Genomic DNA, 14,042 nt, shown 5'->3' with positions numbered 1-14,042 from the left:
AGCTAAAACAGCCAAAGCTGGAGCAAAGCAGCATTTTTGCTAAAAAATTCCTGCAAAGGCATCTTGCTACCCAGCATAAGAACTGTGTCCATTCATCTGGGCCAGTGAGAGGATGTCCAGGGAATCCTAGGAAGAGCACATACTTGATGCTGGCAGATGGACCTCCTGCAGTAGTTGAACTCACATGACCCTGGATGAAGAAATGTGAATTGCTGAATAATGAGGAAAAAGTAACATCTGTTTATATACTACACTTAGATATTGTACTTCTATTCAACTATGTCCTGAGTCACTGACAACTTGAAGGAAGGTCTGGGGTCAGACCCTTACCAACATATCCTGAAAGGGGTTTCTTGTGCGTGCCTTTCCAAGCTTATTTTGTTCTGACCCCTAAAACAAAATTACTGTTTCAAGTGTCTGGGCAGCCTATTTCAACCTTCAGGTCTTGTAGAGGTTCTTGTGTGACTGTTTATTTTTCCCTTTTTTCCTTCAAAGAAACCAAACAGTTTTGTGGTCAAGAGACCTGACAGCTGAGTCACATTCTGATCATGTTGGTGCCGTTTGACCTGACCATATTACTCAGCCAGACAAAATAACTACCTACATTTTCAGAGTTTTATGTTCCAGGAGGCATTTGGTTGCCCCATTCTTTCCACTCTGGATATTTTATTTGAACCATTCAGAGGCAAATAGCCAGCTCAGGCTGTTGTTCCTGAGGTCTGCCTCATGCCTTGTCTAACTGATCAGATGTCTCAGTGCAGAACAGATCTCAGGTAACTCTTTCCAGAGAACTCACTATGCCAAGTAAACAGATTAATGTATTTTAGGCTGGAGAATCTTTCTAACAAATATTTTTTGGGGGTCTCAAGCTGTGAAACTGCACAGCTTTTAAGGTTGTATGCAATGTATTTTGTGATCATGCCAAGAGAAAGGTAGTTTTGGAAACATTAGCAGCTTTCAGTTGTACTTGCATCTGTCTTCCTGTACAACCTTCTGCTAATGCTTCTTTTTCTTCCTATGCCTGTGTGGATTTCTTCAAAGGAAATGAAGTCAGTTATTGCATTTGGCTGTTCATTTGGTTTGGTTTCCATCATGAAATTTATAGAGGTACACAAGAGAGTTGAAGGTAGAAGTGCATAAAGAAAATTCACTGCTAAGTTTCTGTCATAACTGAGCTGGGAAAGCTGCACACATCCCATTCCATCATCTTTCCCTTCTGTATTATTCTAGAGAACCAAGTAATGTCACTGTTATGAAAAGGGTTTGGGATTTGAAAATGGGACAGCAGTCATTAAGAATTCTTTTATTCTGATATGTGAGACACCTGAAGGCACTGACCAGTAGTTATCCAGCAGCTTTTTTATCTGTGGGTGATGCCTGTGTGAGGCAGGGATCAAGGTTCCTACAGAACTGTCTCTTCCCCCTAATTTATGAAAAGTGATGGCTCTCAATGCCATTTGTTTTAATGGTCTGAACACCTCCATTACAAGGATGAACAAAATTATCACAGCCCAAAACTGAACACATCACTGTAAATTTTTGAGTCATATTGAGTCCTTCATGACTAAAAGAACAATGGAGACAATGTCACCTCCCAAAGAAGAGGAAGACATGAGAATTATATGAAAATGCCTTTAGGACATAGCTTTGAAGTCTGACTGAGGGAAGAATTGTTTTATAGACAGACAGAGGGTAGTGCTCATGCCAAAGTGTTCAGAGTCACTGACTTCACTCATTAACAGTGGAATGGAGTGTGAAGTCATCCATTGATGATCTTGTAGCAAGACAACTGAATAAAGGTATGCAAAGAGAGGAAGGCTGGTTGTAAAATATTAGCACAGAGGTGGAGGTTGTTGAGCTATACAAGTCCTTAGGTAAGCTATTTAAAACTGGTTGGTTTAGCTTCAAAAAGCCAAAGATTAAGCAATTGCTAACTGACAATAATTTACTAAAGGTGTCCTATATTCTGTTTGCAAACAGCAGAAAGGTGGCTGAAACTGGTAAATCCAAAATGTGAATACCATGAGCTACAGCAAGCAGCAGGGATTTATAGACAGCTCTGCAGTGATTGACACAATGGCATTCACGAGCCTCAAAAAATGCTTGTTAAATTCTAGGCATATTTACCTTTTAAAGCTGAGTGGAAGAACTTGTGTTTCTGGCCAGCTCTGGTGTGACTTTTGCTCCTCACCATTCCTGTATTGATTCTTATCTCTTCTCCCTACCAAAACATCCTTTCCTTTTTCTCTTGATCAATTTGTCCATTCATACACCAAATAGCAAAGTGGAATAAACCTTCCACAAGAACCAGCAGGCCTCTGTGCAATGGCCTCTGGTGATGGAGCCTGCCTGAATCTCCATCCCTGGAGGTGAGGAGGTAGAGCAAGCCTCTTGTCCAAATGCCACTGTGCTGGCAGGGAGTGGAAAGGCCTCTGGGATGTGTGTTCCTGCCAGTCCTTGTTGCTAAAGATGTTCTGAGTGTGAAAAAAATTGGCCATGAGACAAGCTCCTGTTTTATGCCTTTATTAGAATTCAGCTCTTGGGGTGGGGGCCCGAGGAGTTGCTGGCACCACAGCTATTCCCACACTGTCAGCTCCAAGGAGGAGGCACAATTCAGCTTTGCAGCACACACTGCAGAGCTGGGGCTTCCATCCTCATGAGAGCAGCCAGGAGGCCTGTTATTCTGGCTCATTGTCTAGGGTGGCCAGTCCTTTCCAGTCCTCTTTAGGTCATGGTGATGCAGGAAGATGGTTTCTGAGCAGGCTTAGGTGACGCAGGAAGATGATCTTTCATCATAGCTTGCTAGAATGTTTCCTTGTCCTTTTATTCCTCTGTTAGCTCGTTGTTTTGGTGTCTTGCATGCTTTAGTTTACATATTATTCGGTTGCACAGCTCTCTGGGAGTTGTTTTGTTCCAGTGTGGCACAGCTCCCATGGGAGTTGCTTTGTTCCATGGCATAGCCCCTTAAGGAGTTGCTTTTGTTACAGCGTGGTAGGGAAGTCAGGGAAAGGGTACAGGAATGTCTCATAACAAGTCTTAAAACACTTCAGAAACTGCTAAGTAATTAACATTACTAATAACCATCAGAGTAAACAAGGGGTACAAGGTTCACAAATGGGATAAGAACATTAACTGTACATAATTAAACACAGTGTTTTAACTGGGGTGGATTTCTTGAGAGATTTTGTTCATGACAGGTGTAAGCAGGGAGAAACATAGGCAAATATTGCACAAAGTTCACAAGATCTTTAACTCTTCAGTGGTTCCAGTGTGCAATCAGGATCTTAGCGAGGTCCCATAGCTGGGCTACTGTGCCAGGTCACAAACCAAACTAGTCACCATGTACTACAGTCTCCTTTGCACTCGCACAAGAAATATCCATAGACCTGTCTCAGTTCTCGTGCTTCTGATGGGGGGAAGTATCTCCAGTGCTTTGTGGGATGGAAATCTTATTTTCCAGTTGGTGAAATTATAAAACACTCAATGTATTTCCAATTTTTGTGTGCTTGAAGGCAACACATTGGACTGGCTGAGGTATGTCTGGAAACTTCAGTGATACTTACACTATTAAACTAAACTGGTTTGGACTGGGTAATTGCTGGGTTGCTCCTTGGCACAGATTCTATCCCTCTTCTAGACAAGGCCTGGACACAGCTGGTGGGACAGCAGGAGCTGGGACTGCTCCCAAAAAGCAGGTTGAATGCAGCCACCCTTTTTAGTACAGAGACTCCAGCTGTTCTGACAGGAGGTTTATCATCTCTCTTGCTTCAATATATTTTGCACTTTTTGCGAGAGAAAACAAAATCTTGTGGTGCGCTGGGAACCTGGAGAGAAGCCTGAACTTCCAACTTGCAATTTAATTTTGTTCTCAGTGCTGCTGCTCATAAGAGAAAGAAGCCTGTAGAGTAGATGTTTCCATCTACTTGAGGTCATGGGATCATGAAATCAATAAATAGCCTGGGTTGGAAGAGACCTTAAAGACTATCGAGTTCCAAATCCCAGCCATGGACCAGGACACCTCCTGCTAGGCCACATTGTACAGAGCTTCACCCAAATTCAGCCTCAGAAAGCAGTTTTAAAAAGGTCATTATTTTAGATGTTCTTCTTGTCAACAAAAGAATATTTAGAATCTTTAATCTCTTTTTATTTGGGCCGGCGTCGTTCTTCAGTCTGTTATTTACATTACTGGGTGCCTTGCTTTTAAACCAAAGTGAGAATTAAGCTTTTTCAGTATCTATGCAAATGTCTTGAGCAAGGTGCTTAAATGTGAAAGCACTATGTCAATGAATGAGATTTGAAAACACTGCTAGAATTAAGTCCAGAAATCCTCTTACACCTCCATAATATTACTTCTTTATTGTGAGTAAAGGAAGTAAAGGAGGTACATAGAAGGAGGTAGGAGGAAGGAAATGCTAAATAAAGCACGGGAAATTTTTCTTTAACCTGTAAGGAAAGGATGTGGGCTTAAAAACTGTCACCTTAGAAAAAAAAAAAGGTGGGAATGTACTAGAGAGGGGGAAAAAAACCAGGAGTAGTGATTTCTTAAGCACTTTTGAGACCCAAAGGCCTGACATAACTTTTTTCCCTGAGACCCACAGTGGTTTAGCTCTTTCCCACCATTGACAAAAAATGTCCCAGTCTCCCAGAGCTCCACATTCTTGGCATTGGCAGTATGTCTTACTAAACACTTTTGTCCAAACCATGTCTGGATATCTATTTTCTTTTTCTTTTTCACTGTATTGCTGTTGCTACTCTACTTCAAAGGGTATTGGCATGTGCAGTTGCAGAACTTTTCAGAGAATGTGGGGAGTTAGCACCTAATTTTATCCTCTCAAAGACAATGTCACCTTTCCCTTTACTAGGACAGAAGATATAAATACCTGCCGAACAAGCTGCCTGACATTTTAGTGCTGCAAAGTCTGCTTTGTTCATTGTCACGCTTATCTGAGGTCCTGCAAGTACATCATCATAAAGCTGGTCTTATTAGCAATACAAAAGAATTGATCCAAGTCAGAGGCTGGATTTCAAACTCTTTAGTATTTGAAAAGTAAATTTCTGAGATGTTCTGAAATCAGCGAGTTCAACGTCCCTTCCTGGAGTAATTAGATTTTGTTAAGTGCAACAAGAGTTGTATTCCATATGCTGCATCATATTATTAAGTGTAATTTTATTATCTCTTATTAAAAAAAAACAACCCAGCACTTTGCTGTAAAAGAGTGCTGTTATTAGACTACATGATCACTGGAGCTGCACTGAGCAAAGTTCATTCAGTCACAGCCTTCAGATACACATCTAGCCAGCACCCCTGACAGCTTTGTACAGAAGGTGTTGACAGCCACTCCCAATGTTTTTTGCAGACACATCAGTAGGAAGAACCATTAATTTCCTCATACAGATCAGGTAGAGAGGGTTTTGACATTTTACAAAAAAGCAGTCATGGAAGGAGCAAGATGAAGTATTGAGCCTAATTTTACTGTGGTAAGCACAAGGTCAACTCAATAACAAGAAAACAATCTTCTCAGATTTTCTCAGCATATCCTCTTCTACTGTGTTGGTGAATATGTTTCCTTTTCTTGAGTACATGGAATAAAGTTGTCAGTAACAGTTTTGTAGGTTTCTATTTTGTTGTTCCAGATCCATACCTCTGTAGGTAGAAAGTGACAGGATCAGCAACTTGTTTTCCCTCTTCTTTTTTGCTCATTTAAGCAGTATTTTTAAAATGCTATCTTGAAAGATCAGTTGAAAATTTTACTTACATTTACCAGTTTGATTAATTCTCCTAAATGCAGGAATATCTTACTTAAATAGAATATAATTCTGAATTCCCTCCATTTGCTGAGTTTACTATCTCAGTTATTACTAAATCAATTTTTTCTACTTTTCTGAGGAGAGGTTTTTGCCAACTAGCTTCTAAACCTCTAATAAATATTACCCAATACATTCAGGCGGCTTTTCCACCTGAATCCCTTAGCTTGCCTACTGTGACACATTTTTGAATATGGAAATAAGGGAAAGACTGGAGCTGAACAGTCTATGCCTAGAAAATAGACACTGCAGCCTGCTGAAAGCACAAATGCTGATTAAAAAGCAAGAGCAGGCAAAAATAGTACAACTTTTTTACTTGTAGTCTTGTACCCACTTTTGCAAATGTGGCTTCAGACACCACCCTTTAGCAAACCACAGAAGGAAGGCAGAGCTCTCCTCTGGGGGGAAGGGAGAATGATGTGCAGGGAGCTGTGTCTGAAAAATGCCTCAGGTTTTGATTCTGAATAGTCCTCCCCTTCTCAATGGCTTGTAGTGATCTGTGTGCAGCTCACCTGGAACATCCACTGGTGGTTCAGGCACTCTAAAACTGGAATCCTTCCTGCAGTGCATTTCTGCTGGCTTCACAAGTCTGCAGGTGAGACCTTATTTCGAAACTTCCTGCTGGACATAAAAGAGAACTTAGTGATTTTTTTTCCTTTGAGCAATTCCTTGCTTTCTCTATGTTTATAGAGTAAGTTTGGAAGATGCAGAAAACTGTGGGTGGATGGGTATGGAATGTACGTGCTGCCAAAGATCACTTCATGACTGATACAATGAGGTAAACAGTGTTAATACACCATTATTTTCACTCAGGATTTAATTCTGTAATGCTAATAAAGAAATTATTTTCAATCATATCTATTTAGACCTCTGATCAAAAATGGTATCATCCTCTGCTTCCTTACATACAGACAGCTCTAGCAATAACTTAGATCAAAGGAAACATGAAAAATTTGAGTTCTAGCTGGTTTTTGGGTCTATGTTGTCACTGGTGCCAGGAGGTGGTGCCACAGAGCAGGAAACAGTTTGGGTATGTCCTGACATGCATACCTTGCATGATCATGAGATTAGGACATGGTTTCACCTTCTTTCAAAGTATATTCAAGGATCTTTGCTGAATCCTGTCACAATTCAAATATCCCAAGGTAGAAACAGAATATTTGTTTGTCATTCTATTTGTATTCCTTCCACATTAAAGTTTCCTTTTTAGTAAGACATTTTATTAGAGAATTCACAGCTTCTAGACCATGAAAATTCCTCCATCCTTCCATCACAAGCAGACTTAAGAGTTGTGTGTCATGAGCTATCTCCCTTACTTTTTCTCCCTCCTTTTCTATTACCTTTCTCACAACTCTTGGGGATTTTTTTTCTGAAATAGATAGAAAAGGATTCAGTCATCTGAAGCAGGCTGAGGACCAGCATGATCACTCCTTTATAAATTCTAGAAAGTTTCTCTTGTTGCCTTTCCTCATTTGCCTGGTTTAAGACTGCTTGCAAAAGTCTTCACAGAGAAGAATTAGATCAGCAAGTCAAAAACTAAGAGCCATTTCATGTTTTCAGTCCTTGATAGCACCATGATGTTTGCAATCCAAATTGGACACTATTTCTACAGAGAACCTGCAACTGCTTGTAGCCATGTACAGGGACAGTGATCCTTCAGTAAACCTCCAAAGAATTCCTTCTTCAAAGATATGCTGTGCCTTGTAAGTCACACAAGAATGAGTAAATCACTGTTTTAAAGAATTTGAGCTTGGGTGTGCAACAGGACCCATTGCCACTAAGGAAAGCATTAGTATGTTCCTGAACCTAGAGATATGACTTTAAACACCACCCTTTTTTTTAGTGTTTCAACGTCATATACTTTCAGATTAGTTGGTTTTCAAACCAGTTTCCCCACTTCATGTTCTCAGTATCTTGATTATGAATTTGATATAACCAGGTTGCCATCCTTCTTCTGTTGCATGAAAATCTGTTGGCTCTGTTTCCTTTCCAGATCTGGTTTTTCCCCCGCCCCACTCTCTCTTTGTCAGGCTCATGCATGATCTTTGTAGCATCCAGACTTTGCACTGAATTTCACAACATGCTTTTTGTTTGCTGCCATTCTTCTTAAGTTTTGCTTCCTCCACTGCCTTAGTCCATGGTTCACACACTCAGCTGGAGGAGCTGCTGTGTTTTCTTTCCCATCAGGTGGTGAAGTCTTTGCTGCTGGACTCTGACCCCCTCAGCTCTGCAGCATGATGCTTTCAAACATTTGTTTTATATAAAGTATCTTAAATCTGAGCCTCACACATATAAAAAGTCTCTGGCTTCTCAGAGAAGTGCCTTAACTCCTCAGGATGAGATGTGCTTCCTCTCAGGTGGTCTCTGAAGTACCCCTACTCCCTCAGCAGTGGCACAATCTCTTTGTTTCTGGAGAGGAGGAGAGCTATGGAGTAATTTTACTGTCTATGTTGGAGTGCCTGGAGAATCCCAAATGTGTATCTGTGGCAGTGTAATATGTCTGGAGAAAGTTTCTGGAGTGGAGATCAGCAGACACAGAACAAGCCACGACCATGCCACTGAACCCCGTCCTTGGACCACATAAAACTGCCTGGGGGGGAAAGTCCTAGCTGGTGCTGGGTTCCAAGCTTTGCACTGAAGTTTGCAGTAGAGTACCCAGCCAAAACCATGCCAGATGTTTGTCTGACAATTTAAGAACACAGACAAATATATCCCAGTGTTCAAGAACATTCCCTGATACTGTGGAACTCAGTAGTAGAGCTTGAAATGTCCAGGAGGGCCCTGCTGTTTCAAAACCTCTTATCTTTATTCCCCCTTGAAGTGTTTATGGAGTTTTTTAAGGATTTGTCATGTTTCTTAGACTTTGCTTCCCTCAATAATACCAAGGTTATCAGCTATAATCTTTGTGTTTGGGACACCCAGGAGATACAACAGTCTGATCACAGAGCAGCACAGAGCCTTTCCCTCCTTGTCATACACAGGACAGGAGTGCCTGTCCCTTTGGGCACAGCCAGGGAAACAAAGACAGCCAGCAGAGCATGCTGAGGACACTGGGTGTGTTCTCAGAGCCTGGTAAACTTTACTGGCTGTATTAACACTTCAGCATACAGCAGCTTCCAGCCAATTCAGATTTGGTTACCTGCTGCTTTCTTACCCTGCAGAGCTGCCTTGCCTTTGTCATCCTGACTGCTGCTCTTCTGTTGAGACCAGCAAATCAAATGGATCCAGTCAGTTTGCCAAGCTCAGATTGCATTATTTCTAGCTCAAATTTGTCCTGAAGATGCTTATTGCTTTGAAAAATGTGTTTATAGACAGAGGTCAGTTTAGCACAGAGAATATTTCTGGTCATGCTCCCTGGTGTCCCACAGCTTGACAAGTCAGACAGGATGAATGACAAGCTACAACATGTCTTGTTTCCTGGGGGATTTTTAATTTCTTTTCTACAGTCCACATTTTTATTTTGTCTCTTTGCTGTGCTCCTCAGCCTTGTCTGTGTGTCTCCAATAGACCTTTGCTCTTCAGTATGGCTGATTCATAGGCAATGCTGGGATCAGGTTTGTTTGGATGCCCATGTACCGAGAGAAGGGCTAGCGTCCTTCAGCAGAGTCTGTGCACTCAGACCATTAGAAAGTCCCATAACCACATCACTGATCCCTTCCTATGCTTTGGAATAACCTCCCAATCTTCTGTACAGTGTCTCTGCTTGTATTGATGTCTCCCACACAGTTGCCTATTGTACTTAATATTTTCTGGTGTTTTGCTAGAATTTAGTTCTGTTCAGACATCTATTGACTTCAGTATTTTTGGTCTTTAACACAAACATCTATTATATTTGCTAATTTATTTTGGTTTGGGTATTTTTCCAAATGAAGTAGTAACTTGCAATAGCTCCTTCTGCATACACAGTATTTATCATGATGGTAGCTTGGACAATATTTCCATCTGACTTGTTTCTTTACATTTATTTTTCTTTAGAAGAGATAATTAAGTTTAGCTCCATTTTCTTTCCTTTATTCTCCATGATCATTCTGTAGAATTTCCATCCATATTACCATACTTGTTAGTTTTTCTCTGGAAACTGTTGAATGCTGGTGATCAAGATACTTTTACAATATTTCTTTGCTGTACTTTTAAGTGATGCTTTTCTACCATGGTGCCTTATGAGAGGCAGTGACTTTTCACATCACAGATCTTGGAGTAGAAGAAAGTTACTCCCTTCATCTGCCACTGACAGTGCATGGTGTGGTGTCAGGTGTTCAGGGTATCATCTTCCTTAAGGAAAGGACAAGGAACCCAATACCTGGCTGCTTCAATCACTGTATAAAGGAATTAGTAAGAGAAAGGTGTAAACCCCTCACACATGGTAGAAGATGTGTCTTATTGTTTGGTAAAATCCCATTCTCTACAACAGGAACTGTCAACACACACATTTACCTCCAAGTGCATCACACCTCTGGATGGTTGCAAATGGTTGAAAATGTTGGTTCCACCAAATTCTTCTCTCCAGTGCTCTGCATATCCAGTATTTCCCCTTGCCACCTTGAAAGCTACTTGGGTACCAACTGTTTCTGAAAATCAGAGTATGCTGTGGTACCTGTCAGTGAATTTTATGAGCTTGGTCCTTAGAACCATTTCCTCTGCTCAGTGATGTATGCAGAAGTCCTGTGGGGCAGCTGGGCTGTCAGGTTCCATTTCTGCTGTGGCAGTTTATAATTGAGTGCATTTTCATGCAGATCATTTTTCTTTGGGCACAATCTCTTTTGAGCATAATCACTTCTCAGAAATCAAATGCTCCCAAACCCCTGTAGCCATTAGGGAAACTGGTCATCTGGCACTTCATGGAGTTCATAAAGACACAGGACAACTGCATCTGAACTCCCCACTTATTCAAATTGAACATGAAGGGTTTTCATCCATGAAATTTATTAAACTCTGAAATGCTAAATGCTGGAAATGTAGTCACTGGTTTTCAGCAGTTTGAAAGACACATTCTGTGGTTCAATGTGCAAAACACAAATGGAGAGAGAAGGAGGGCACCTTTAACTTGGGCTTTGTGATTCCTTGTTCAGGCTGTGGCTGTGGCTCTGTCAGAAGCAGTAAGTGGGTTGAAGTGTGTGAATAAATATGGATGCTAATAGTGAAGCAGGGAGCAAGGTGCCTGTGGAAATTGCAGACCACATAGCTTTCTCAGTCTTGCTTGAAAAAGTGGCTTGAGAAATCATGGGGAGGAATTAATCCTCAGAGACAGAAAACAGCCTTGCAGGTGCTGTTTGTCTGTTCCTTGTTTTCTTGCAAGAGAAGGTCGGGGGGGTGGTGTACCCCACTGACCAATGATGATGATGTGGTAGTTTGCTAACCAGTAAGAGTTTCTTTTCTGTACTTTTCACGTATCGGTCTATATAAAAGACCTGAGGTAATAAACCGAGAGAAATTCTCCTGATTGACTCCCCAGAGAGTTTGTGTCGTTCTTCTCACTGTCCCTAATAGAGCGACAAATAAAGATTATGAAGGATTGACTACAGGACAAGAAAGCAACAAGAGCACATGGAATTGGAGCATGAGGGAATATTAAGGAGTGGGAACATGAAAAACAAGTAAATGTGGTTATAAAACACCATTTTGTCCTGAGTAGAGTGAGGATTAGATGCAGGATAGACTGCATCTGCATCAGAGACTAAATTTTGCAATGTGTAAAATTCTGCAAGAGTTCAGAAGTCAAACTTGTCTGGCAAATAAGTGAGCAGCAGTAAGGATCTCTGAGATAAATAGAAGTGTTCAGTATTTCTGTCCTCCTCACCCCTCTGTGCTCCTTCTTCCCACGTGAACAGAACAAAGTCAGGAACATCCCTTGTCCTGTATTCCCCCAGTGAGATTCTAGAGAACTTGAAAAAGGCAGTTTCATTGCAACACCTTCTCCCTGTGAGTTCTGGTAGAGGGAACATCTTGAGAGGTCTAAGATGCAGAATATAAATATTAAATGTTTGAAGGATACCGTGCATATGATGGAAATTGCCCAGACTCAAAACAGGCTCAAGTTGACAGAAGTTGCTTTAAGTACTTCTTTTATCCCTTAAACATCCCAGAATTTTGTAGGAGCATAAAGGGATGGAAATATCTTGCAAAAACAAAGGGAGTGAGTGGTGTCTTTGACATCATGTTTTCCAGAAAGGATTCTCAGTGTCACCTCGACTTGGCATCTCACTGTGACGTGGAGGAAGCTCCCTTTGCAAACTTTTCAGTGGAAAAGGATGTAGGGGGAATCCAGTGTCTGAGATAAGAGTTAAGTAGGACACAAGTGCACCTCAGCACTTCATCCTCTGCCTGCTTCCTGCACACTCAGTCAGAGTGACAGTGCCCTGATTACAGCCCCTTTCCAGCTGCTGCAGCTGCAGTCAGGCAGATGCTGGTTATGCAAAGGCTCCCCAGGGGTCACAAAAGCAGGTTTGGGGTAGCTGAAACCCAGCAAAGCAAAGCAAAGCTGCTACTGGACAGCACTGAGCATCTAAGAGTTAGGCAGGTTGTCTATAGCCATAGTATGTGTTCCCTGCACCACCAGCAGAGAAGAGGAACCAGAGGGGTCAGCTTTGCTGAACTTCTCCTCCTGCTAATTACAGAGGAAAATGAAGTGACTGGCTTACAGAAGGTGACTGCTTTACAGGTGGCTAAAGAGAGGTGAAATAAAGCCCTAGGTCTTGTCAAGATCCTGAATATTTTCCTTCAGAGAGCAAAATTGCTTCAGAGCATTTAGACAAGCATCAGGCATTGACCTTTAAAGGTAGAAATAAATGTTTTTGATTCTTTCGGTACTTTGTGCTCATCAGAATAAAAATTCCCAATACTTCACCTGCTTGTCTGCATAAAAAAGTCCCACTAGTGCCTGGTCCTTTATTTATTTACATCTGTGGAATGGATGTCTTTGCTTTAAGACTGTGTGATTGATTAGGCACACATGAACAACACTCTGCTAATGTTTAACACAGGGTAGGGTTTGCTCCTGGGCTTTCTGCAAATGCATCTGGCTAGAGTGAGTTACAGAATTGGACAGATTTACAGCCACCAGCTGACCACTGGTCTCTCCCTTCAGTCTGGTGATGGATGACTTGTACAAATGCATTGAGAGACTCATAAGATATATCATACTAGCATATATTTTGTCCTGTTTTCACTTTGGGCTCATCAAGCACACACTTCTTTCTTCTAGAAATAACTGTGCAAACATTTTGAAGAAAAAACAACTCATCCCCCTAAATTAAACTACCAGAAATTCTCCAGTAACTTTTCAGCACTCTACAAAAATAATAATATAAAAGGAATTCCTTCCTGTTTATGTGGAGTAGAGGTTTGGAAAAAGTACCTCATATATCTAACCATGAATATTATTACAGTTTGTTAAAGTAAGAAGGATTGTACTTCTGCCACCCAGTCACCCCCTAGATTACTAAGTACATTTGTCCTTCGAGTCATCATTTATTTAGTGAAATTCAGAGTAAACATTCTGGGATTTCTCTTTTGGTGTAAACCTGGTCCTTATCCTCATTTGTACTAGAAACATTTCTTTCAAAACTGCTGCAATGAAAGTGGATTTATCCAGGTGCTGCACATGTAAAATCAGTCAAACAAGTCCCTTGTCCGATGCAAAGATCATCTCTACCCACCAGCAGACGTGACTGCAGGGAGGATGCTCGGTCAGACCAGGACACATCAGGCCAGGCCTGGCTGCAGGAGTCACTCTGACATTCCAGGTGCCTCCAGGTGCCACCCACACCAAGATTGTCACACCCACACCAAGTCACATTGGTCACACTCCTTGTTTGTGTACGGATTTGGTGCAGAATGGGAATGTCAACAGCTGGTCTGGCAGGAACTTCTGCAAAGTTATAATAGTTACACTGACCTTGTTGTAGACCACAGAGGTATCTGCTCCTGTCTGCTGTGCTCACATCACTGCAGACAGATCTTCCATTTTAATGTGGAAAAAGCCCTGTGGTGCTCAGATACGCAGGGGCAGCAGTTCAACCCAAGCAAACTGCCATGGGGGCACTGTTCTTTCCTTCTAAGCTAAATTGAAATAAGTTAATAGCTAATCTAAACTACAATAACAGAATTGCCCCAAGAGAAAGAACAAAACTCTTAAAGGAAAATATTCATAGGCAACACCCTCAGCCAAAACTCTCTTGGACTGAACAAGGAAAACTTTCCTGCAGTTTAATATTTTCTAGATTATGAAAATTCAATTC

At 41.4% G+C, this 14,042-nt stretch overlaps 1 long non-coding RNA gene across 1 annotated transcript; it reads right to left on the bottom strand.

Annotated features, from left to right (window-relative positions):
• Positions 1-2,513: 2,513 nt before the first annotated feature.
• LOC107215260 lies at positions 2,514-13,821 on the bottom strand. The gene is made up of 3 exons (XR_001525124.2): positions 13,700-13,821; positions 6,318-6,423; positions 2,514-5,644 (listed from the first exon to the last, which is right to left on the bottom strand). It is a non-coding gene; the product is annotated as an uncharacterized LOC107215260 (long non-coding RNA).
• Positions 13,822-14,042: the final 221 nt, after the last annotated feature.

The sequence above is a fragment of the Parus major genome, chromosome 2 (assembly GCF_001522545.3).
Source record: "Parus major isolate Abel chromosome 2, Parus_major1.1, whole genome shotgun sequence".
In the NCBI taxonomy this organism is placed as follows: domain Eukaryota; kingdom Metazoa; phylum Chordata; class Aves; order Passeriformes; family Paridae; genus Parus; species Parus major.
This window is presented reverse-complemented; position numbering and strand designations above follow the sequence as displayed.